The following is a 27013-nucleotide window of genomic DNA, read 5'->3' as shown; positions in this document are numbered from 1 at the left end:
TATGGATGCCTAAAAAGATATGCAAATCTATCCTAATGCAACAAATATATGCTGATGCAACAAAAAATGAAAGTTGCTTGCTTATCAATCTTTATCTTGCCACTTAAAATGTCTAGATGGAATATGAGATGTTACCATTCATTTCGTCTAAACACTAAAAACAAGTTCTAAGACAAACATAAAGCACTTTCACTTCACTAAAAGGAAACCAAATGAAAACCAAGTTCAAGAAAGCAAAAACTAAGTTTTTCAAACAATTTTCTTCAAAACAACAAACAAAAGAGTCTTTTCAAAATAAACACTCTCAACAACACTGAAAACTTGTGATTGAAGAATAGGCAATTAAACACTTTTGCGAATCGACACCACTTAATGGATGAAAACCCAACAAAAATAAATGTGTTTGAAATCGCTCTTAACAATCAAAAGTAGCAATGAAAACCAAAAAGATCAAAAAGACAAATTCCAAGAAAGTGTCAAACAACAACTTTCATGAAACAAAGAAGTGGATGGTCACAAAAAGCGATTTTGTCAAGCAAACAAAAAGTCACCAAAAGCAAGATTAACAAAAAAATTGTCATCAATCTTCCTAGCCTGCTGAAACAAAGCAGCCAAGATTCCTAGCAAGAAATCTTGTGTGCTTTAGTAAAAAACGATGACTCTTGCAATCAACAAAAAACAAGACCAATACTCCTTATAATCAGAGAGAATTCAGGACAAGATGCTCGCTGTAAAACAAATAACTGATACTGGAAAATGATTGTTTCAGACTGACTCAAACCACCAAACAAACCTTCGGAGACTAAAAGATTTATAAATCTTGAAAATTGGAATATATACGTGACTGTACTTAAGTACAGATTGCGTGTATACGCGACTGTGTTTGAGGAAACCTGCGTATACGCAGGTTCACTCAAAGAAACAAGCATATATACGCCTCTGTATCTAAGAAAAGTAGCGTGTATGAAAAGCTTCAAGAAAAATAAAAAACAAACTGAAGAAACTTGCAAAGCTTAAAGTTCAAGAACAGACCAGACAGTAACAGCAAGCAGACAAGGCAACTGAGCCCTGATTGGCTTGAAAAACACCCAAACTAGGAACAACAAGAGTGTTGTCCCCAGTGGAGTCGCCAATTCTGGTAGAGGGAATTACTCCCCTAGGGCTTTTTGGGTGAAACCCTAGCAGACTGAAAGTTATCTATTCAAAGAAACATGCATTCACACAGCCATTATGCTATTATAAGAAAATTCTATGATAAGGGTACGTACCTTTGGTCCTACGTTCGAGAAGGCCCTTAGGGTCCAAACCCTTCTTGGAGTTCCCTTCTTCTCTTTTGTCCTGCAAAACAAACAATTCAAAGAACACAGCAGTACATGGACAAAACTTATAAATAAACCATCTTCATGTTATAAAGAAAGGTAGTGAGTTATGAAATCCAAACAACCATTTACATATGAATTCTAAACATGACTATCATTAACATAAAGAAGATTCATTTCGGGAACCAAGACATGTGTTTCTTTTATTATAGACAAATAAAGTACATAAAAAGGAATATGTTCACCTGAATCACCTTCAGCAGGCTCCAAGCAAAGCTTCCTTCCGGATCCGTTCCAGCCTCAAGCCTCTAACAAAACTCCTTCCATGACTCTCGCCATGATGTCATAAATGGTGGATGAACATCAACACACAAGGAAACAAAGGTTTCCTGTACAAAATGGGGGAAGTGCAGAAGGCACAAGGGACTTCAGACCTGGTCAAGGGAAAAATCTCAGCATAATAACCTTTCTCTCTCTTCTCTCCTCTCCTCTAGGCCTTCCCTTTGAGGTCTTTTTATACCATCTCCAAAGTAGTTTTTTAGTTAGGAGTTGGTTGGGAACAGTTGGGCCACGGGCACTAACAAGTGATCAGCAGGTAAAACCCGCGATCTCCGCCCGAAAATAAGGAGTGTTATATTTTTTTAAGTGTTTTAATACATACACGCGGGTTGGCTATACACATACCCGCGTATACACGCGTTTAACTCAGGGCAATGTCGCGTATATGGGATAAAACACTGTTTTTTAAATTTTAGGACCAGGTCTGGAAGGAGGGGTTGCCCTAGGCCATGAGTATAGCATCACAAACCATAAGAGTGAGATTTGGAGCTATAACAACGAGGACATGAGAGGGCTCTCTCCGGGTCGATCTCGGCAAAAGACAAGCGATGGGGCTCAAGATGATTGAAATAAAAGCTAATTTTAGGCTAGGTATGAAGTACAAGGGTTTGATTTGAGTTTTTGAGGGTTTTGTGTTGGAAACAGGGAAATGCAAATTGGGCTTGGGGATGAGGCACAGTTTCTGCAGAGTTCTGATTGGGGCAAGGAAGGCAATCGTTTTGATGCTTTAAATTGAGTTAATGAATAGATCAGACTGGTGAGGAGCTAAGGAGAGCAAGAGAGTCTCAAGAATTCTCCTTAAACAGATGAAAACATGGAAATTTAAACAAATTCAGAGGCAGAGCATAGCAGTTAATGGATTCTACCTTAATCACTCATTTGTTCAAATTCATAAGAAGAGATAGGAAAATGATATACATAACACTAATGAACTTACAATTACTTAGAGAAGAACACCATCAAAACATAAAGCCACATGGATTCCAAACAGTGCTACAAAACCTTGGTCTTTCCTTAGCAAAAAATGTAGAGATAGAATGTACAATGATATGCCAAAGCAATCCCAAGTGTCCAACCTTGAAAATGACTTAGAAATTACATAATATAGACAATCCAACCTATTCCCTTACCTTTAGGGGTCGAGCTCATCCTTCTAGGAGCTGTTTCAACCAATTCTAAAAAAAGCACTAAAATCTAGGCAGTCAAAACAACTTGCCTCTATAAGGTAGGAAACTGATTCATTCATTAAATTTTCACCTTTTAGAGAATGAATCTTCTAGAAAAAGTAACTAAGTGCCAAAATTACATCATGTTTACTCAATTACATCAAGATAAGTAAAAAATTACATCACAAAGAAAAACTAGTCAAACTGGCCGAATTTCTGAGCTGGAAGGTGAAAAATTGGGCAAAAAACGTCTGTGTGCCGCACCAATTTCTGTATGCATGTCACACGGAATCTGTCAAGGGTGCGGACACGACTGACCTTCCTAGAAGTCTAAGACATTCTAATGACAAACAAGACAAAATGGAGTGATCTTTCTCTAAATACACCTTTTACAACATGAAAACTACAAGTGTTTAGGCTTACCTTATTCCAAAACGCTGTTGTTGAAATCCGTTCTTGACGATCCGGATGAGCTCCTCCTTCAAGTCAATTCCTGCAACCACAAACAATCAAACAATTACCAAGCACTTGCATTTCATATAATAAAACATATATTCAACATGCAGACCAAGGAACACATGAAATAACTCATTAACACAAGCTATTGAGAAAAATAAACCAGTTTGTATTAATAATGAAACAAAGAAACTCTTACAACCTGGCCTTGGTGTTGTGCAAGTTCCTCCCAGGGTCCATCAAGGGTTTTCCTCTACTTTGACAAAGCTCACCCTCTCCCAAGTAGAATCAAGTGAAGACAATCTCTCCTCACAAAGGCTCTAATGGAAGACCTAAATCCTGCAGCATTTACCCAAAGAAAATGTATAGCTCCAACCTCTTCTCCTTCTGGCTCAATGCCTTTATTTATAGTGCTGTAAAGAGGTTATTCAGGTCCACTATCAATGGGATCATCCCCCTCTATGGGTGGGATAGCTCCCTTATTGATGGGATAAGTTCCCCCTTAATAGAGATACATGAACCAACTGGAGGCGCATCCATTTCATCAAACCGACCTCTAGAATGTTCTAGAAGTAACCACAAGTAACTTTTTCAAGATAAAACTCGCGCATTTTGCCTTTTACAGAGGGACGCACCTGTCCCTTAACATACAGAGCGTCCATGGACGCAGATTTTGTGAACATGGTCAGCGTCCCCGCAGGTAAGGCTAGAGAGAACCTGCGACCCCAGAGATAAACATAGTTTTTACAAGACTTTCTCTCTTCTTTGAGTTTGAGATGGATAACAGAGGCATGAGACTTGCCTAAGAGGGTAGCATGACTGTTGATTTGAGCCATACTAACTGTAAGTAGTCAAGGTGACATTTTTTAGTGTAACAGATTGCCCCCTAAAGTGCGAAGCCTGGAATAGAATAGGGTTTTGTAATTCTAGGAAGGGTGAAGCGCTTTATCATTTCAAGGATTGCCTTGTGGATGGCCTGGTTGGAACCTGCAATTTTCAACACAAAATACATGGATAAGATTATATCATCACTGAGGTAGGCATTCCCATACTCAGATTCAAAACTTTAACTAATGGACTAACTATTCTGATACAGGAATGATCTTGCAGTACATCATTTTTATAGACTTTTGTAGACACAGTATGGACGCAGCCATCTGTTTATGATTAGTCTACATAGATAATGAATACAAAACTCCTCGCAGCCTGGATGGTAGAAACTAGATCCAGGGTCTTCACTTCTACTTCCCGAATTGGTACGATTCTAGCCATGTGATTAAATGATTCGATGTCGAACATGGTAGAAACCACTTGATTACCAGTCAATGATGTAAACTGTTAACAAGCGTGAGAGAAACCACCAGTGATGTCAATGGTTCTCAAAGTACCAAGCACAACCCGTGAAATGTGAATAGATGTTTTGATGTCGAACACTTCACGGAATCCTTTGATCGAAAGTCAATGATGTAAACTGACGTCAAAGGCGAGAAACCTGCCATTGATGCATGCAGACTTCAAGGTGCTGTCGATTCCTAAGTCATCTTTCTAGATAATGTGTCGATGTCGATAGAAAGCGACCCGTTGCAGGCAAGCCCGCAACACGAAATCATTGTTCAAGTTGAAGAAATGTTGCTGTAAGGACTGACTCAGGGATGGTCAAATGGATGACAAGTATTTTGCAGATGAAAGTTTTTTCGTGCAGACCTCTTGAACACATAACGACACAACAGATGGCTTGGTGACGTATAACTCAAAGACTTTCAAAGTGATTTGGTCAACTGTGAGGTAAAAGATTTCCCAACCCAGGTGAATGAAAAGTGTCGTGTTCAAGAGCGGTAATAAAGTTTCTTCTGAGACAAAAGGTGACAAATAGGTTCATTCTTCTCTTTTTTCCCCCACCATTTCTGGCAAGTACCTCTTTATTTTTAACAAGCTTGAGGAGGATAACATATGCTTGATTATAAGCTCATCCTTCGGACGAGTCCACCCTAGTTTAAATTCGAACCCTAGGAAGGAGTGGTTCGTTCCTGTTTGTAATTGAACAGGTCCTCTACTGTAAAAGTTTTAACGAGCCCAGTATAGGAGAAACTCGGCGTTTTTCAATTTTAGAGAGTCTGAAAAAACTAAAGGAGACTCCACGTTGAACTTTTTCGTATATTTGTGTCCCTCAAGCCCGAAAAAGTATAAAATAATACCTGGGGGAACCGCTTGATCTTGCGACCAAGGAGTACTTTCATAATAGTGTCGTTGACCTGAAAAGTAAAAAGCGATCAAGGACACGTCGTTTTATTTCCTTATCGAGTTTGAAACGACAAAAACCCGGCAATCTTTTCCTGATTTTGCGGTCAGAAAAGAGCTAAAAGGGGACCGTCTTTTAATTCCGTTTTAACGAGTGAAAAAGAAACACTCGGCGATCTTTTCATGTTTTAGGAGTCAGAAAAGGGCTTAAAAGATGACTCTGATATTTTGTTTGTGAAAAATTACAATTTCCCTTGAAATCCCTTTGTCCTGCACAAAAGCGACACATTACTCATACCTGTTTAAAATAGGCAAAAATACATTCAAAAACATCTTTTCATGGTAAAAAATGAACTAATTCATCCAAAAAACCTATAAAAAGACCTTTTACCATGTCATTTTTACCGTTTCACTGTTGAGGTTGAAAAAGGAGCTTTTGACAAGAAACTTCCCGTGGTCGCTGCGGAAAATCTGACCGTTGGAATCGAACGCCGTCTCATCCAGGTATTTTACACATCCTACTCTGCATTTCTATCCGTTTAGAATCAATTTTTAGGTTTTAGTTTCATTTTTTGGGGGGGTTTTGGTTTTGGAATGCGCCTCTCGGCGGACGCAGTTGCCCTTCGGGTGACCTGCGTCCCCCGACTTTTTCTCATACGGGAAACGGTCGGAAGACGCAGCCCGCCTTCAGGCCAGCTGCGTCCGGGCGCCCTGTGCTACAAAGCCGGGGTGCGTCCTCCGAGAAACGCGCATTTCAAAACCCCAACTCTCTCAAAAAACCATCAAAAATTCCCAAATTAATTTCTAATGCTATTTTTGATATGCAGGGCATTAATCATGTTAGACTGGAGAGAAAGAGAGCATGTAGAGGAAGATGAAGCTGCAATAAATCATCAACCTTCCCTGGATGCCCTAAGAGCATGCGGATTATACAAATATTGGACCATACCGGGCATGAGGGGCCAGGTAAGATTCTTGGAATGGCTGGTTGAGCGATGGAACGTACAAGAACAATGCTTTTACATAGGAGGGCACCAGCTCGAGATAGAGCCCTCGGATGTATACTTTCTCACTGGCTTGCCAAACAGAGGTGAGCAACTCAGTCTTGCGGGGACTAGGCCGGGTGGCCAATCCCTTGATAGTCTCCGCGAGAATTGGTGCACACCTGGGGCTCACCATTCAAAAGGCATAGAGATAAAACACATCACTCTACCGGAACTCAAAGTCATAGCGTTTACGGTTACCAGAATTTGCGGCGCGGCCGCTTTACACATTGCTTCCGGATCCCAAATGCGGATGGCAATTGACTGTTACCAAGGCACCATTTTCAACTGGTGTGAAGCTGTGTCGGCTCATATGAAGAGCCAACTGACCAAGGCAAAGAACGGACGACTAAAGACTTTTGGATATGGGCCTATAGTCGTGAGCTTTGCCTTGGAGAGAATTCCAATGCTGATCCCTCAGCAACTCACTGTTGATATCTTGGGTCCCCAGCAGCCAAAGCTGATACGATGGGTTGCGGTGATGGCCCGGCATCCTGACGAGGGCGCGACAGTAGTTCGATTCTCAGATAGTTATTTTGACTGGTTAGAGGGCCAGCTTTTTGTGATACAGGACTTTCCGTATGCCGGAATGGATTTCAGAGGTGATCCGGACATGGTTCTTCCACAGGGAGAACAATGGGACGACAGAGGTACTTTTATTTTCACAAGTTTTCTAGTTATGTATTTTTTGTATTTTTTATATATATCGTCTCAAAACTAATAGTAAACTTTTTCAAAATGCAGATGTTGGTCCACAGCGTCCAGCCAACCTCCGACCTTATGATAGACTACATCCAGCTGCACAGGTACCGGCCCCACAGGACGCGACAGCAGAAGTACTAGCTGAGTTGGAGCATGATCTAGAGCGTCTCACGGCAGATATACCTGAGACTACTATGGATGACATTCCTATCAGGCTTCAGCGCTTCGTAGTCGCGGTCCCTGGACCGTTTAGGAGATTTTTGCGTAAGGTAGCCCGCGCAGTGGTGTCGTACAGAGAGCACCACCAGTGATTGACTAGTCACTTTTGTAGTCACATGTGACATTTTTGACTTTTTGTACTATCATTTTGCCGATCATAAGGTGTTTTAAACCTATGATCGAAGACGATGTATATATTTTTTGACACACTTCTATCTATATATATCACTATTACCGGCTTATCTTGTTTAACATATGTGATGAAATGTTTTTAAATTTACTTGCATGATTATCGTAAATGTCTGTCCAACATTCGAGAAGCAATTGCATCTGCTAATGTATTCAAAGACCTTGGAATATGTTGATATTCAATGTAATCAAATTCACGTTCCAAGAGACGCACTCTCAAAAACAACCTTAATAACACAGGATTTCTAATGGCATAAACTCTATTAAGCTGTAATACAACAAGTTCAGAATCTAACCTCACTATCAAACGTCGAATTCCAAATGAAATAGATTCGGATAATAATTCAACCACTGCACTGTATTCTGCAATGTTATTCGTTGTTTGACCGAGGCTTACCCCATGCATAGAAACTAACTCGTCAGAGGGCGAATAGATAACCCAAGCTGCGGAAGAGATATTCCGTGTACTACGACAAGCACCATCAGCAAATCCAATGTATGTTTGGAGAGGTGTCGACATCTACAATATCAAGAGTAAAACCAAGATAAGCCAGAATAATGACGAAAAATCACACTTGCTAAGCTAAGCACACTGACTAAACTAACACACTTGCTAGCTAGAAAGAAAATCTAACCTATCTAAAAATTTCTCCATACCCATCATTTTAAGCATAATACCTCTTTAGGTAAAGTCCATTTCTGGGTTTACCCAAAGAGTCCCCATCAAAATCAACTAACTCATAAGCCCCTTTTGCTAACTTTCGCTTTACAATGTAGGGCCCATGCCACATGGGAACGAATTTTCCGGCACCTAGCTTATCGTTAGCTTGATCATATAATAGTACTAGGTCTCCTTCCGAAAAACTTCGAGGGGTTACATTTTTATCGTACTGAGCTTTCATTCGTTTCGCGTGAGTCTCGATAGCTAAAGTAGCGTCACGTCGAGTCTCATCTAATTTAGCCAAGTATAATAACCGTTTCTCCTCTTCGGAAGTAGCTGGAAGTAATTCGACAGCCATTTGAAGTGATGGGATTTCGCATTCAATAGGTAACACAGCTTCTAAGCCATAAACTAGCTGGAAAGGGGTGAAACCTGTTGAATTTTTCACTGAAGTTCGATATGCCCATAGCGCCGAAAATAACATGTTATGCCAATTCGTTCGATGGATACCAATGATCCGTCGAATCATGATGACTAGAACTTTGTTGATTGACTCAACCAAACCGTTGGCTTGCGGATAATAAGGAGTAGAGCTATCGTGGCGCAAACCAAGCTGGCTTGTAAGCTCAGTCATCATGACGTTTCGAAAATGGCTCCCATGGTCAGTAATGATTGCTTGTGGGACACCAAACCTAGTTATGATATGATTGAATACGAAAACTGCAGCTGTCTTGCCGCTTGCGTCGAATGTAGGCATCGCCTCGGCCCATTTTGTAAAATAATCAACCGCGAGGATGATATACGCATGCCCCCCGGCCGAGTGAGGGTTACAAGTAATAAAGTCAATGCCCCATTTGGCGAATGGACCAGCGGCAATTATAGGGTGGAGAGGAGCAGGTGGAGTGCGCATCTTTCGATCAAACACTTGACAGTTGTGGCATTTTCTGACAGCAAGGATACAATCTTTAAACATAGACGGCCAGAAATAGCCAGCGCGCAACACCTTCTGAGCTGTGGCATACCCAGACATATGACCGCCACATGCTCCAGAGTGACAATCATTCAAAACTCTCTCAGCCTCGTCGTGAGTTAAACAACGTCGAAAAACTAAGTCTTCCCCCCGGCGATAAAGGGTATCTCCAATAATTCTGTATTGCTGGGATCGAAACCGAATTTTTCGACGGTCTTCCTTGGAAGCTTCAGGCCGAAAGGTTTGGGTTTGGAGATAGATGATTATATCCCCATACCACGGATCTAAAGTGCTAATAAGAAACAAAGATTCGTCCACAATGGACTCCTCTGCCACAGTCTCTGTGTCAGCACTCGGGAAATCACACATCAATTCCGCAAAAACTAAAGATTTCTTAGACTTGGACTTCTCGAACTCCAAGTCGAACTCTTGCAGGATAACAATCCATTTAGAGTACTTGCCCCCTAGCAGTTGTTTTGTCAAAATATAAATCATAGGGTTGCAATCCGAAATAACTGTAGTCTTGCGGAGAAGAATGTAGTGACGAAAACGCTGGACAGCTTGAACGGCTGCCAGGGCCAATTTCTCCACATGCGAATATTTTAACTCAGTGGGATTTAAGGTTCTACTAAGATAATATATCACATGCTCTGCTTTGAATTCATCTTCTTGAACTAACACCATTCCAATGGTGGAATGCGAAGCTGCGAGGTATAAGAAGTAGTCCTGGTTGTAGTTGGGAGGATGCAATAACGGTGCATGGGTCAACGCGTGTTTTAGTGCATCAAAAGATTGTTGGGCAATCTCGTCCCAAAAGAATTGTGCGTTCTGTTTCAACAACCGTGTAAAACCTTTAGTGACCTCGGCGTAGTTTGGGATGAATCGGCGTAAAAAGTTCGCTTTCCCTTGCAAACTTTGGAGTTGGCGCAAACTCGAAGGAGGAGGCAATTTGATGATAGCCTCGACTTTCGAGGGATCGACGCGAATGCCGGCTTTTGAAACAACAAATCCCAGCAATCGACCTGTTTCTATACAGAAAACACACTTGTGGGGATTCAACCGAATTCGATAATGCCTACACCTCATAAAGATTGCTCGTAGGTGGACAAGGTGATCAGCTCGTTGTAAAGAATGAGCAGGCAAATCATCGAGATAGGGTTGCACAATGTGCTTGATGTCATGAAATGCATAAGACATTGCCCGTTGAAAAGTGGCCCCGGCATTCTTAAGTCCAAAAGGTAATTTGCAATAAGCAAATGTCCCCCATGGACAAATGAATGCCGTTTTTGGTTGATCGGCAGGTAGAATATTGATTTGATTATAGCCTGAGAAACCATCCATGAAGGAAAACATCTCACTTCCGGCACAATCATCAATAATTTGATCGATATAAGGCGTAGGATAGTTGTCTTTTGGACAAGCTCGATTGATATCCCTATAGTCGATACAGATTCTTATTGTTCCTTGTTTTTTATTGACGGGAACAATATTCGATACCCAATCCGTTAACGGGATCGGATAAATGAAACCTGCTTTCAACAGCTTTTCGACTTCTGCTTTAATCGCAGCCGCTTTTCGAGGGTGAATCTGACGCAACCGTTGCCGAATGGGTTTAGCATCCGGGTAGGTTTTGATTTCATGAACAACAATGGCAGGATCAATTCCCGGCATTTCCTCGTAAGACCAGGCAAACACGTCGCGGAATTCTTGGAATAGGGCCTTGTAAGTTTGGATTTCTTCTTCAGTACATGCGGCACCTATATGAATGTTCTCCTCGATTCCGGGCTTCACTGAAATATCAATGGGAATAGTACGAGAAATATTCCCTAAATTCAGCTCTGAATCAGAATGTTTCGTTGGATCCTGAGCGTCTTTGACATATTCAGCGGTAAAGATAGATGAAAAATCATTTTCAAATGCATCATCCTTAGGTAAAAACGAAGATCTGTGATGGAGATCTTCCCATGGTAGATCATCTACACTTAGGATTTCGCGAAGTTGTTCGTCAGATGACACTTCTTCGGGAAACGTTATCCGTTCTAAGGGTGAGGTGAAAAGTGACTCTTCACTGACCACATTCATTTGGTCGGTTGAATGAAAGTCGGTAAAAGACATAAGAGCTTCATAAGCAATCTCATACGGACTCAACGGCATAACATCACCGAGTGAGTCTAGCTCAGAGTCAGAGGGAACATACCAAGGATCATCATAAATAATGTTTTCTGACGTGATCATATGAATTGTTGCGAACGAAGGGTCTGCATTGAGTGGAGGGAGAGGAAAAGTTCCCAGTAAACCGGAATCCTTAACTAAACCTACACCAATGTCCCTATAAGGGATTGTCGTTTTGCCAACATGCTGGATAGTTTCTGAAGAGGTTGGGTCGGATGAAAAGTATGTCAGCTGATCAATAGTCACGATCTTACCGTTATGTGGAAACTTAATGACTCTGAAGACCGATGAAACGACCGCTGTCATAGCATATGACCAACTTCGACCCAAAAGAAGGTTGTAGTCTAGAGGGGCATCAACCACTTCCACATCCAGACTAACGGTTTTACCTTCGACCCCTATAGGCAATTCTTGTAGAATACCAAACGGACGGAACCCACGGCCATCAAAGGCCTTAAGGATGGTGGGGGATTGGTTCAACGAAGGAGAACCAAGCGATCTCCAACATTGAATCGACATAATACACGTAGAAGCTCCCTCATCAATCACAGTCCGATGAATAGGCCTGTTTTTGACTATCACTGGAATTTGGAAAGCCATTTGATGGGGGAGACGCGGTGTACTACTTTCTAGATCAAAGATCATTAGGTTCGGGTCCTGAACATCGACAGCTCCAATAGCCGACAAAAGCAATTTTCGTTGCGCTGGACATGATTGCAGCACTTCGAGTGCCGACATTGCTGAAGGTGAAACAGCTAAGTCTTCAACAATGTTGTAATTCTGGGCTGCTCTCGCATGTGGATTGAAAGCAGACCTTCGAAGTACACCCTTGGCGGGCGGCTTAATCACTAAGTCTGGGTTAGGTTTTTCGATCTGTAGTGGATCGGAACCAGGAGCTGAGGTTGATGGGTTAGAGTGAGAAGATTCTGCTTCCTTACCATCAACAGGAGCCTTACTACCATAATCTTGCGATCGAGTCGCAATCCTGACATGAGACATCATCAAAATGGGTTCTTCACTGGCATTCGAAGAAGAACCTATCATCTTATTCTCCTGCTCTGGAAATGGATTTTTTAACACAGCAGGAGTGGGAGAACCTTTGACTATTTTCACTACCTCGGCCCGATGAGGGCAGTCTCTCGTAAAATGATCTTCTTCACAAATAAGACAAGGATAGCGAGGTTTGCGCTTTTCGTCATTGGTTTCCGACTTTTCCGTTTTCTCCTTTGGAGCCTTGTCTGCTTTAGCCTTCTTCTTTCCTTTCTTCTTTCCACCGTTTTTTGATTTGGCCGTAGATGACTCTACAGCGTGAATGTCGGCGGTAAGTTCAGGAGGAGAAGACTCTCCTGTCGGAGAATCAGGCAAAGTGATAATTGGAGTATTGGAGGCCTTGGAAGACTTCTTCTTACTCTTCGTAGTCACGATACCGATCATACCATCAGCGGCATGAGATCCCGAAGGAGCAGCAGCGATTTGGTTTGACTTTGGAAGATCCGGAATTTTCTCGTGTAACGTACCCGACTGAGTGTAAACTAAGTCAAGGTATTGTGCCTGAGCAATGACTTGCTCCTCAGTAACTACTCCGGCCTTAGCTACATCTTCAGTAATTCTTGGTAATAATGATTTGACAAACCATTCAGCTAAGATTTGGTCCGGGATAAAAACTTTCACTAATCTTCTTCGACGTCTCCACTCATGGATGTGATCAGAAATGTACGTGGATGTCGATTGTTTTAGCGAAGTTAATAACTCTGTACCATTATCGTATCTGACTGGTAACTGAAAATGAGTTAAGAACGAGGTAGCTAACTGGCTAAAGTTGTAAAAAGAGGCCCGTGGTAACTCAATGTACCACTTGGCTGCGAGACCAATGAGTGTACGCTGGAAAAGACGTAAGCGGATGGAATCATCTGAGATGGAATTTGATGCACACCAGAGGTGGTAAGTCATCACGTGATTAGACGGATCCTCTCCAGACTTACCTTCGAACTTGGGTATATCGCTGGGCAACTTATTTGGCATTGGCGGCCAGAACGGAAGATATTGAATTGGATCGTTCGTTAGGCGCGTCAAGTCGGGTAAATCTAAAGTCGCAATAAACGGTAACTGCCGGTTAGGATCTCTAAAACTCTGAGTCACAATACCAGCCCCAGGAGGAGGATATCCAGGATAACTAGGAACAGGAGTCGCATTTGGGATATTATATCCTCCTGGAAAACCAGGATTAACCGGACCGTACTGGGGTTGCTGAGGTGGTTGATAAGTGTACCCAGGATACGGTTGATACTGGTAAACCGGTTGTTGGGCAGCTTGCCCAGGTTGATACTGTCCCTGGTACGGAGGTTGAACAAATTGAGGTTGAGTAGTAACAACCGTACTTGTACCAGGTTGGCCTGCAGGCATCTGGACTGTGGTTTGAACCGTGGGTCCAGACAACGGTACAGATGTCTGAGGAGTGGTTACAGGGACAGTAGAAACCGGAGCTGCCGATACTCCAGAAGTAAGCATGGTAGATGAAGCGGTAGTTGCTGCAGCCGTGTGAGGTGGAGTACCAGGTGCAATTGGCGGCTGAGTAACTACAGAAGTTACAGGGGTCTGAACACTTGACTGGACAGGTTGCGGTTGCTGGGGTGGACCAGGAACTGCAGGTTGTCCTACTTGAGGTACCGACTGTATACTTGGTTGCGACATCTGTTGACCCTGTGACGGATCCCATGTTAACATTCCAGGGTATTGACTCGTAACAGGTTGAGGATACTGAGATCCATAGCCGTATTGAGGATAGGGTTGATAACTGTAAGGTGCAGTCCCATATGATTGCCCTTGAGGTGGTTGATAACCTTGACCAGGGTATTGACCCGTAGGTTGATAACCTTGAGGTAAATACGAATACTGGGGTTGACCTTGACCTTGAGGTTGGTATCCTTGAGGTTGATACCCTTGGGGTTGATACCCTTGGGGTTGATACTGATACTGAGGTTGACTTTGGGGTACATATTGAGGCTGGGGTTGATACCCTTGGGGTTGATACCCTTGAGGTTGCCCCCCAGTCACAAATGAAGTACCTTGAGGTTGCCCCCCAGGCATTAACGAAGGTTGCCCCCCAGGCGGTAATTGGCCACCTTGAGGTTGGTTAATGGGAGTTGAACCTGACATCATATAAACTTCACCTATACTCAATGGTACATTACCACTGTTTCCAACTAATAACCCATGATCAATGGGTTGAGGAGATGCTCCCGCAAAGGTACCAGAAAGTGATTGATACCCAGTAGGAACAGAAGGACCGCCATGTAAAAATGATTCAGGACTTTGTGAAAACACAGATGACTGACCAGACATATTTACAGGAGAATGAATTCCTCTAGGTGGAACCGGAGTACGAGGTGTAGAAAAACCTACTGAGTTGTCTAAAAAATTGGTTAATGCAAGGTACCAAGATTCACTTCTAGGAGGACTGTAAAAGATGGATTCACGCTCCCTTAGATCAAGGGTAATTAGATCTTCAGAATCAGAAACGCCTATTTCTTCCTCTGGAACAAGTTCTTCTATAGCAATTAATCCAACAGGAAGATTTTCGGTGATAATTCTTTCTATTCTTGGTGAATCAGGAACACTAGGAGTTGGAGTAACAGGTTCTGAAATTTCAGGTTCTTCGCCTGTTTCACTGGCAGATGAAAAACTACCAGCAAGCTCGGAAACTGTAACAGCTTCGGGATTGTAACCTGTTTCTAAACTTTGGTAATCTGGATGGACTACCAAGGAAAACTCTCCTTCTTCAGGTGATCCTACTCTACTGCCACTAGGAGGAGTTACAAGGACCTTTAACCCTTCTAAATTACCTGGGTCGTCTCGAGGAGGGGATCCCCTAAGTCTACGGGATCTTCTCAACAATTCGGCCACAGAAACAACTTCAGGAGACTGGCCCGCAATTCGACGGGACCTTCTCGGTAATTCCGCCACAATTAAAGATTTTAACTACAACACACGAAAACAAAGTAAAAAATTTCAAATCAAACCACCTAAAGTCTTCTAAAGAACCAATCAAATTTGAAGCACACGCCTAAATAATCTAGAGCGTCAAACCACACACAAACAGTAGTCTTCCGGACCAAAAACGCTAGTTGGTGATTAGGCCCAACCTCGCAGGATTCAGTACAGAAATAGTGGGTGGAACAGTTACCCCGGCAACCTGCTTAATGAATAGACTGGACCAAGTTCCTCCACTTTAACCGTCTCGAAGTGAAGCGAACCCCCCAGAAAATCCAAGTGAGTATAACCGACGTCTGCTCCAGGTACAGTGGGACCTTCCCTCCACCGTCACCTTGGGTAGAATCCTAGATATTATGGCCACTAAGGTTACCAATCACAACAATTACACCTGGGGGAACAGTCTAAACTCCGACAGCACGCAAGGGCAGAGTAGCAAGCTCCAATCCCCTTACCGGCTCCTTGACAACAATCCAAGGTTTACCGATAAGTGACCCCTGGCTCCTCGACAATGGTTAATCCGAGGTTTACCGTTTGTAATACGTACTGCCTGGCGTCGTTCCCAACGAGGGAGGAATGATCCCCTCACTGGTTCGGACACGAGCTCGTGCTTCTCCTTTAAGAGGAGCTTTCCCAGAATGTAACTGAAACAATTGGATTTGTTCTACTCAAGATGGACTATCTGTTTGGTTTTGTAGTCTTGGAGAGTTAAGTACTCACCTACTCCAAGACCCTAGCCTAAGCTATGTTGGTGCTTCAGAGCCCTAGAAAAATAAAGATTACTAGATTGATTTTAATTTAAGCGTTACTTTTAAGGTTGTTTCTTAAGTCAAAAGGTGATGGAAGTGAAACCAGTGGTGTGTTGACTCGACTCGAAACCACTACAAAATGCACCTAGAATGATTTATCCACTACTTTACTTTTTCGATGAATTGCTTAACTAAAAAGTTGAGAGAATGCAATCTTTATAAAAGCAACTTCTTAATTGAAGACAATCAAAGAAACAATTCGTTTTTCTTTTCCAAGCATAAAAACATAACTTCTCTTTACATGCACGAAAAAACTCTTTTCTTCTTTCGAAAACAAAAAGCTACTTGAAACAAGACTTTTTAAGAAGATGTTTTTGTATTTTCTTTTAATAAAGCAAGTAAATCTAATGTAACCAAAAAATCAATCTTAACAACTCTTAAAATCTATGAAAATGCACTCATAAGCAAACTAAAGGCAAATTTACTCTAAGCAATCTTAACGAGGCCAAAACTAACAATGATTATTTCTAAGGTGTTTTACTTGATCACAATCAAATCAAGGACTAGCTTATTGCAGAATCAAAAACTAGCCAAAACAAAACTCTAATCTTTTTGTTCTTTTTGTAAAATGGAAATCAATACTTTATAAACAAGTAATTCGAAATTTGACCCAAAACAACTCAAATGGCAAGTTGCTCACAAAAGGAGACTTTACGACAGGCCCGACTTCTAAGAAGGTTGACTAACCAGAGAGATCTAAGGCTGGACAACTTTCTACTATCAAAGTCACTACAAAGCCTTTCCAAAAATCAAACCCTAGGTCGAAACTTCGTTGAAAACCACTAAAACACTCAAAGCTCACAAAACAAGTTTAGGTGAAAATTCTTGACAGGGTACTAAAGGATCTGGGCAGAAAAAACTAAGGAAAAACAAAATCTAAAAGTAATTTGAAGCAAAAATGGAATTTTCTTAAGTTTTACAGGAAGACGCAGGCAACCCGTTGTCACAGGTGCGGCCCCGCTCTGTGCAGACGGCAACAGCGCGTCCAAAGACGCACTGTGCAGTACTCAGAGACTGCGTCCTTCTGGGAAAATGAAGAAAAACCAATCTAACTAAATCTAAAGCTAAGCCACCCAAATACTAATTCTCACAGTCAAAAACCAGAAAATAAAAATGATTTTCTCAAAGCAAAGTTCATATAAAGGAAAAGACTCTCTCATTAATGGATTCCCCAGCGGAGTCGCCAATTTGTCACACGGAATCTGTCAAGGGTGCGGACACGACTGACCTTCCTAGAAGTCTAAGACATTCTAATGACAAACAAGACAAAATGGAGTGATCTTTCTCTAAATACACCTTTTACAACATGAAAACTACAAGTGTTTAGGCTTACCTTATTCCAAAACGCTGTTGTTGAAATCCGTTCTTGACGATCCGGATGAGCTCCTCCTTCAAGTCAATTCCTGCAACCACAAACAATCAAACAATTACCAAGCACTTGCATTTCATATAATAAAACATATATTCAACATGCAGACCAAGGAACACATGAAATAACTCATTAACACAAGCTATTGAGAAAAATAAACCAGTTTGTATTAATAACGAAACAAAGAAACTCTTACAACCTGGCCTTGGTGTTGTGCAAGTTCCTCCCAGGGTCCATCAAGGGTTTTCCTCTACTTTGACAAAGCTCACCCTCTCCCAAGTAGAATCAAGTGAAGACAATCTCTCCTCACAAAGGCTCTAATGGAAGACCTAAATCCTGCAGCATTTACCCAAAGAAAATGTATAGCTCCAACCTCTTCTCCTTCTGGCTCAATGCCTTTATTTATAGTGCTGTAAAGAGGTTATTCAGGTCCACTATCAATGGGATCATCCCCCTCTATGGGTGGGATAGCTCCCTTATTGATGGGATAAGTTCCCCCTTAATAGAGATACATGAACCAACTGGAGGCGCATCCATTTCATCAAACCGACCTCTAGAATGTTCTAGAAGTAACCACAAGTAACTTTTTCAAGATAAAACTCGCGCATTTTGCCTTTTACAGAGGGACGCACCTGTCCCTTAACATACAGAGCGTCCATGGACGCAGATTTTGTGAACATGGTCAGCGTCCCCGCAGGTAAGGCTAGAGAGAACCTGCGACCCCAGAGATAAACATAGTTTTTACAAGACTTTCTCTCTTCTTTGAGTTTGAGATGGATAACAGAGGCATGAGACTTGCCTAAGAGGGTAGCATGACTGTTGATTTGAGCCATACTAACTGTAAGTAGTCAAGGTGACATTTTTTAGTGTAACAATGCATCATGCCACTTTGCTGTTGATTTTGAGGCACTTTATGAAGTCCAAATTGAGCCCAAGTGTGCTTGTTGGAAAGCCCTAGCTATCTACTTTCCAACCCATGTAGAATTTCTGAATTTGGTGCCAATTTTCCCCTCCAAAACCTCAATCTCCCAAGACTGCTTTCTGTGTGTGGAATTAGGGGTAGAGAGGTCATTTTTAGGGTGTTTTTGACCTCTTGAGGACTCAAAACTTGCCCAAACTTCTTGGCCATGCACCAAAAGTCATAATTTTTCATGAAAAATCCAAAACTATAAATTTTTTTACATTCGGAGCCTCCTATCATAAGCGCGCGCCACGTGGCGCGACGCACAAGGAGAAAAACCCTGTTTTTTGCACAAAAATTTACAAAAATACCAAAAATGCCCCAAATTTCTTGAAATTTGGGCTGGAGCTTCCTTATCAAGTGTTATGCTGTGCTAAAGAGGCTTCAGCCAATATCTAAAGTCGATCGAGCTCCTTTTGCCTCTTTTGCTTCTTGATTGCCTTCCTCAATTTCACCTTCAAATTCTTGATTCGGGCCTTGCACACTTTGTTTCGCGCCATGTAGTGGAAAACCCTGTGTCTCAGCAATGCATGGTCCTTGTCAGAGTTGTCCAGAAGCCTCTCTAAGTGCATGTTAACTCTCTCGAGATTGGCCTCCCGATCCTCATTAATCTCTTGCTCCAGTGACGTGGGCTCAACTCTTCTCCTTTGTGTAGCTTGGCGATGCTCACAAATGTTTTGTAGCTCCATGATCACTTGCTGATCCTCAAGCTATTTGTTTCTCTGCTCCAAGTATTTCATGGTACACTTAGCCCTCTCCAAGTCAAGGGATAAGGCTTCGATCTCTGATTGCTGCTCCTGGATGATTTCTCTAAGTTTGGCGCTTTGTGGACCTGTATCTGTATCTATACCATGAAGGAAAATGAAGTCAGTCTCTCGTTCACCTGATGGCTCACTTGAAGGCCCATCATCCTGTATTGGTCCCTTGCGTTTGTCCTGTACCTGTGGTGCTGATGGAGAAAATGAGGCCCCTTCCACCCTGGGTGGAGATAAAACTCGCTTTGCCGCTGCAAACAAACGTTTGGTGCCTTTCTGATATGTGATGAAAACCGGCACACTAGGAGTCTCATGGTGCTCATACTGATGAGAAGGTTCACCCTAATGCTTAACCTCTGATACTCCTTGTGAAGCTCTCAAGAAGTCACAAGAGATGAAATCATCCCAAGTGATGCCCTGCAATCCAAGATGATGAACCACCAAAATCTTAATAAGAGAAAAATGATAGACACTGTTGAGTTGCTGCTGAGGGGTTTTACGCTGTATAAAGGTGGTCATCCTTTCTATGTTTCGTCAAATGAAATACAGAATGTTCATCATCCGTACCCTGGTGAAATGCATGAGCAACCTGATGTGATATGCATAAAGACAAGAGAACCGTCCCTCACAGCTGAAATATTTCATAATCGATCTCATTAATGGAGCATATTCATCTTTTAGATATCGGAACGGGAACACTCTCTTAAGCTGCCTCAATAAACTGGTTTTGATGTATCGCTCATAATGCTAACGGTCAATCTTTCGTTTCTTATGCCATCGTTCACCAATATTCGGTATACCGATTGCTAATGAGACAGATTCTGGTGTAAGTGTGAAGGTGACACTAGCCAAGATAGCTTGATCTCTGCGCAAGTGCAACACAAAAAAACGAGCCAAATCATGATGAAATTGGACACTAGCCACCATTTGACAAAACTCATAGCATGACTGATGCTGAAAACACTGCATAGCAAGAGGGTAGGCCTGTAATTCTGTAAGGGTGGTCGGTTCTTCCCTAACATGTCTGCCACTTTTATGAGGCCTCCGGGGTGCCTGTTCTTCCAAAGGACAATCACTTTGGGTTTCTACCTCATAATCCGATGAATGCTCAGATGCCATGACTGCTAGACAAAATACCTTGAAGACAAGATGTTGCTGTATATAACTGTACTTGGGCTGCTCTTTTTGATGTAAAAACTGTTGTGTTGTGATTCTAGCAAATTCAAGCAAGGTATGAGCAAACTGGTGAAGTTTCAAGCAATTTTCGGGCTTGAGGCTATATGCGCCGCACTAAGAACCCAGTGCACCACGCTCTCTCTGTGTGTCATGCCCGTTCAAATTAACACTAGGCAGAAACTCCCAGTGTGCCGCGCACTTCCAGTGCACCGTGCCACCTATTATGTGCATGGCGCTACCTTGAACTCACAGAGTCGGCCTCTTTCAAACCAGTTTTTCTCTTACACTTTCGAAACACGATTTCTCCCTTGGATTCTGAAGGACACTTGTTGCAAAGGAATAATAGCTTTCAGAAATATCTTGACAAGAGATGGTTTTGATTTTTACTTCTTCAAAACCCATTTTGTAATGTTTTGAATCTGGCATTTTTTCACAATTAATAGAACTATGACCTTTTTTGTTTCCTCCTTGATTTTTCGTTGAAATGATGAATTTTTTTTTGGCAATTTTTTGTAGGAATAGCTGACATGAGATTTGGCAAAGGAGACCAGGGTTGCGCTTGAAGATTTCAAGAACTGAAAATTTTTGAAAAATTATTACAAAAAACAAAATGTCGACTTGTCTTTAAAACAGAGTTTTGAAGAAAAGTCATAATCCATCTATATGACGATAAAAATATTTGAAATAACAACTTGTAAAGAACCTCCCTCTGGCCTGCTGGCTTTATTATACCTTGTGAAGACACAGCTTGACTAACCCTAGACCTAATGACTAAAATGACTGCTATGACCTAGAAACTGCAACAGGACTGCAAATGACTTCTAAGATTTGACTTTGATGGATAGACTTGAGCCAACAGTGCAAAGCATGAGGGGGATGAATGAAAAAAGCCCTTCCAATAGATTTATGGCATGATTTTAACGGGATGTAATTGATCGAGTGAGATGGAACACCTAAACATGAAATGCAAAAAGAGTTTTGATCTCTGACAGAGGGATGACCAGACCAACTCTAACAAGCCCTAGATCCACACCTTTAGTTCTTTGAGTCTTTTCCACTATGGTACCAGCCTAATATCAGAGCCCCCTTATCAGAAAATTTTCAAGTATCAAGTGTTACAAAGTGTTAACATCCTCAACCTATGATATGTGATCTGTGATATGATGTCATAACTCCACGTGGCACCTCATGAGTGGTGACATGTGTCACATAGATTTCTCCCCTTAGGTCCCCTCAGAATGCCAAAACCACTTGCCATGTGTCCTTCCATACCACCATGTCATGCTGACGTTAGATGCCACTGTAGCTTTATCGAAACCAATCATATGTCGCCATGTGTCCTACTAGAGGAGAGAGAAAAGGGCTCACCCACCTTTGTTTTTGTGATGAAATCCTTTGTTAATCCTTTAGCGACATTCCCAATTGTTTTTAACACTATCAGTGCTTTACCCATCTCGTAAATTTTAAAAGGTTCTCATGTTCAGAATTTTCGATTCTCTGATTGTCGATATGCCTTATGCTCCAATGTGCTTATATCCTCCAAGCTCTGATGTTGTGATCGTCAATCTTTGATGTCTCTAAACCTCTGATATCTGATGTGTCTATATGCTTGATGCTCTGATGTTGCGATGCGCTGGTATGCTCGACCTCGAATATGTGATCACTGATATCTATGATGCTCTGATGTTATGATCACCAATATCTCTAGACCTCTTATATGCGATCGATGATATTCTTTCCTTTCCAGGGATTTAATCCTTAAAACTTCAGCAGATCATATCATTTGATCCAAAAGTCCACCTTTTGACTTCCATAGGTTGTTGGAAAGCTTGTTTGGGGAACATTTTACTGGAAAGGGTCTGATGTAGGCATTGAGTCCTTATGTGGCTTGGAAGACGACTGCAATATTTTTTGCTATTTTTCATTCTTTTGACATCATTTGGCACCATTAGAGAAATTTTGCAGTAAGTGATAACACTTCCCATAGGGTAACAATAACATATGTAATTATTGGCCTCTGCATAGGGCTTGCAGTGATAAATATATGTTCAACCACCACCACAAGGTTAATTGTCATTCTTGGGCTCTTCCATAGGTTTACATTGAAAGTTATAATACTTGGCCTCCACCATACTGTAATAGTGATAACTATATGCTCGACCTCTACCATAGGGCCACGATGATAAATATAGAGCACAACCTCTGCCACAAGGTCAATGTGATAACAATACTACCCAATCTCTGGCATAGTGATAGCTAGTTTCTTAGCCTCTACCATAGGGTTACTATGATAACAATATTCTTGGTTTCTTCCATAGGGTCACTATGATAGCTATGCTACTTAGCCTCCACCATGGGGTCATTGTGGTAGTGATACTACCTAACCTCCACCATAGTTCTAACTATGTTGGTTGGCCTCCACCACTAGGTCAAACCAAACTTAGAAACCATTCATCCTAAATATGAACCATCACGAAGAAACCAAATGAAACAAAACAAAATAATAATAAAAATTCTTGAATTCGATTACATGCATTCAATCCAAACCACATAGGATAATGATATTTAATCACCAAAAATCTTCATGTATATATACTAAGCCATATGAGGCACTATATTCATAGTGCTCAAGCCATGGAGGGTTGACCAAATTTTTCCAAAAGGAATCATATTTTACATAATTTTAAAATGAATAGGTCCAATGTCATATGTCCATGTGTCAATACATAATAGGCTCTAAGGAGTTGGTTAGATCCCATGTTGTTTCCATTTAATATATCTCTTGGTCTATTGGAAATACCATTGATTGGTCCAAAAATTTCATTCCATTTAATGGCACTAACCAATGTGCTACTTCCATGCTTCTCCACATTTAGGCATTGAGGCAATGGTGGATCTACTCCAGACTTGCACAACATTTAAGAAAATCAATTTTGGCGTTTTCGACCTATAGTTTGGGCTTTTCATTTTTTCCCCAACTAAAGTTAATATTCAACAAGCCATAAATTTTTGCCTGGGAGTAGTTTTTTTGAGAATAATATATTGTTGGAAAGGTATCGAAGAGAACATGAAACCATGCTACTTCTAAGATATTTCTAGAATTTTAACTTATCCAAAAAATCATATAACTTCAAGTACTCATATCCTCATTTAATGATACTTTGCGAAAGATCATGCTATCATACTTCCTCATGAAGATCTTGTTGATATTTTTATCTCCAAGGATGGTCTTATTGTTGTTGTCCATATATTTTCTTTGACATCAATGAAATATTATCTTCAACAATGGAAAACCTATGTGCAATAATTCCCATGTATTATATTTCTTAATTTGATCAAATTCCTCTTTCACAGATTTTACCCAATGCTTATCTTAACTAACTTGAGTAAAATATTTTGGCTCACTCATCGATAGCATGGCAATATGTTATTGACTAGAAGTGTCCATTAATATTTTTAGAGTTTGAAATCTGATTTCCTTATCCCCAACATTCTAGTTTGTAGGGTGATGATTTTGTACATACGATGAGTGGGTTTTTGGATGAAAACACTTTTCCTACTCTTCTTCTTCGTCTCATGATTATTCAGTGCAATCTACCTCATCTTCATTGTTGGGCTCATTAGGGTATGAATCTTGGATTTTGGCTTTTGATTAGTAGCTCCTCATCAACCTTTACATCAATGCAAATAATTATTTTACAAATCCTTTTATTATAGCATGTATATCCCTTTATTTTTTTGGAATATCTTAAACATATTCCTTCATCATCCCTAACACCAAACTTGCCTAATTTTTCATCATTATCTTAAATGTAGAATTTACTGCCAAAAAATTTGAAGTAGTTTATTGTGGCTGGTGTTCTATTACACAAATCATATGGAGTCTTATGATTGTTTAGTCTAATATGAGCATTATTTAAAATATGTGTTGTTGTATGAATATCTTTGGCCTAAAACGTTTTTTGCAAATTTCTTTCATCCATCATTATTATAGCCAATCACTATACTAACCTATTTTATCTTTTAGATATACCATTTTGTTTGTGGGGTGTTAGAAATGGTGAACTATCACTTTATGCCATGGTCTTCATATAAATTACTAAACTTTTTTGAAGTAAACTCTTGACTTGGATTTCATCTCACACACTTTGTTCTACAATCAGTTTCATTCCCAATAATGGCTTTAAAAATTTTAAACTTCATGAATGCTTCAATCTCTCCTTTAGAAATGCCATCCATGTAATTCTAATCTAATAATTAGTTATGAGAATGAAGTATATATTTCCACTTGTAGTCTTGGTACTAGTAGGTCCACATAAATCCATGTGAGCAAGTTGAAGTGACCTGATATATTAATTATCTTTAGTCTTGAAAGGAACTTGTACTTTCTTTTTTTTTTGACATGATCTATTGATAGTATTGGATGGATTTGTAATCCTTGGAAAATCCTTCACATCTCTCTTTTTTCTATTTTTTATGACATGATTAAATTTAGGTGACCAAGTCTCTTTTTTGATAACCAACTCTCATCATGCTTTCCAAAATAGAAATTTTCATTATCTTCCTTTAGTATGTACAAATTGTTTGAGGTTCTCACACCTTTTTCTATTACTTTTCCCATGTTTTTTTATTTTATCTCACATACTTCGGATCCAAATTTAACATCACAACCTTGGTCACACATTTGACTCACACTTAAAATATTATGCTCAAGTCATTCTATAAAGAGAACATTCTAGGCTTTACCTCTTCCATTGTCCAAGGTTATTATTCCTTTACCTTTAATATTTCTTAGTGCATCATTTTACAAAAATGAAAGTTTCCTTATTTTGATTTAGTGACAATAATTTTCTCTTATATCCAGTCATGTGCTTGGAGAATTAAAAATGGAAAAATTAGTGACCCACTTGATTTTGACCATGTTACATAATGCCACATGCTTCCTTGCTTTTATCCTTTCTCATTCTTTATTTTTTTTTCTCTTCTTGAGTTTCTTTAATCTGAGGAGTTTTTCTCATATTACTTATCCTACACTCAACAACTTTGTTTCCATGATTGTGACAATAGTAACATATACATCATGAAATGATGGTGCATGTTTTTTTCTACCCCTAATACTATTTTTGTTTGGATTTACAAATCTACCACTTCTGTGTGACTGACAATACCCATTTCTACTATTTCATAACCGACAATTTTCAAGATAATTTGTACAATATATAGCTTTGTTTCCAAAAAAATGTACAAGAAAAACAACAATCATTGAGAATACTTTAGTACCTAAAAACACATTTCCTTTTTCGATGTGATCTACTGATTCTTGAATATCTTTATTCGTGATAGGGATGATTCCCTTCATGTTTCCTTGCTCATTCCATGTGTTTGTTTAAATTATTATTTTGAAACTGTAATTGTTATTGAGATGGATTATTTTCATTCACTTTTCTTGGTTGTTGATATGATTTTAGTGCATTTTGTGGCTAATCCTTTGACTATTTCATCATCTAATTGTTCCTTTAGCTTTGCTAAAGGCACAAGAATAATGGAAAAAAATAATATAATCATTGAATTCATTACTATTCGTAATAATGTACATTTATACAAGTCTAGTTACCCTTCGTTTCATATTCTAAGTGGTCTCTTGGACTCCCTTTGACTGATCAACTTCCATAGCATAACCCTTAGCAGATTAGGTGCATAACATTCCCCCCCTTAATCCGAAGGGGTATATACAAGTCTAAGAAGAGAGCTCTAATACAAAAATAAAAAAACTCATGACATCAATAAGTAAATGTGTTCTCTGAGATGATGGCATAAGGTGGGGGAACTTCGGGTCTTAACAGGCGGTGGTTTAAGGATGAACACCAACACTGGAATTCTTAGTGTAGTTCTTGGAACTCTTCCAAATATCAGAAGAATATGAAGTTCTCTACTAGAGGAATTTATTCTTAATGATTTGAAGAAGGAGAACTTTAACCTATAAAAAGGGAATTCCTCAACCTGTGGTGGTCTAAGGAAGGCAACCAACAAAAGGAACAATTAGTAGGATTCCCGAAACTCTTCCAAATATGACCAGAAGATGAAGTCTTATGCTACAGGAAGTTCTCCTTAATGCTTTGAAAAGAGAGACCTTCAACCTAGAAAAGGGAGGTATGCAACTTGCAGTGGTCTAAGGAAGGCCACCAACCAAAGGAATGTTTAGGGGCTTCTCACAACTCTAAATCTAGGCATGGATGTCTCTTGATATAGGCTTAGGTAGCAAGTTCAGGTTGTGGCTTAATCTCGTTTGATGTATATTTGAAACTTGTAGATGGCCATCAATTCCCCCTTCTGTCAGATACAAGATCAGAATATGAAGAGAACTCAACTACACGACTTTTCAATATTCAAGAACAAATCCCATTATATGAGTGAAATATCTTCTTGGATTTTAAAGGCCATTGCCAAGAATTAATCCATCCAAGGTGAATATTTTTCCT

The sequence above is a fragment of the Pinus tabuliformis genome, chromosome J, assembly GCF_031772625.1.
Source record: "Pinus tabuliformis cultivar Carrire ecotype Pingquan chromosome J, CPIR1, whole genome shotgun sequence".
Taxonomy (NCBI): Eukaryota; Viridiplantae; Streptophyta; class Pinopsida; order Pinales; family Pinaceae; genus Pinus; species Pinus tabuliformis.
This window is presented reverse-complemented; position numbering follows the sequence as displayed.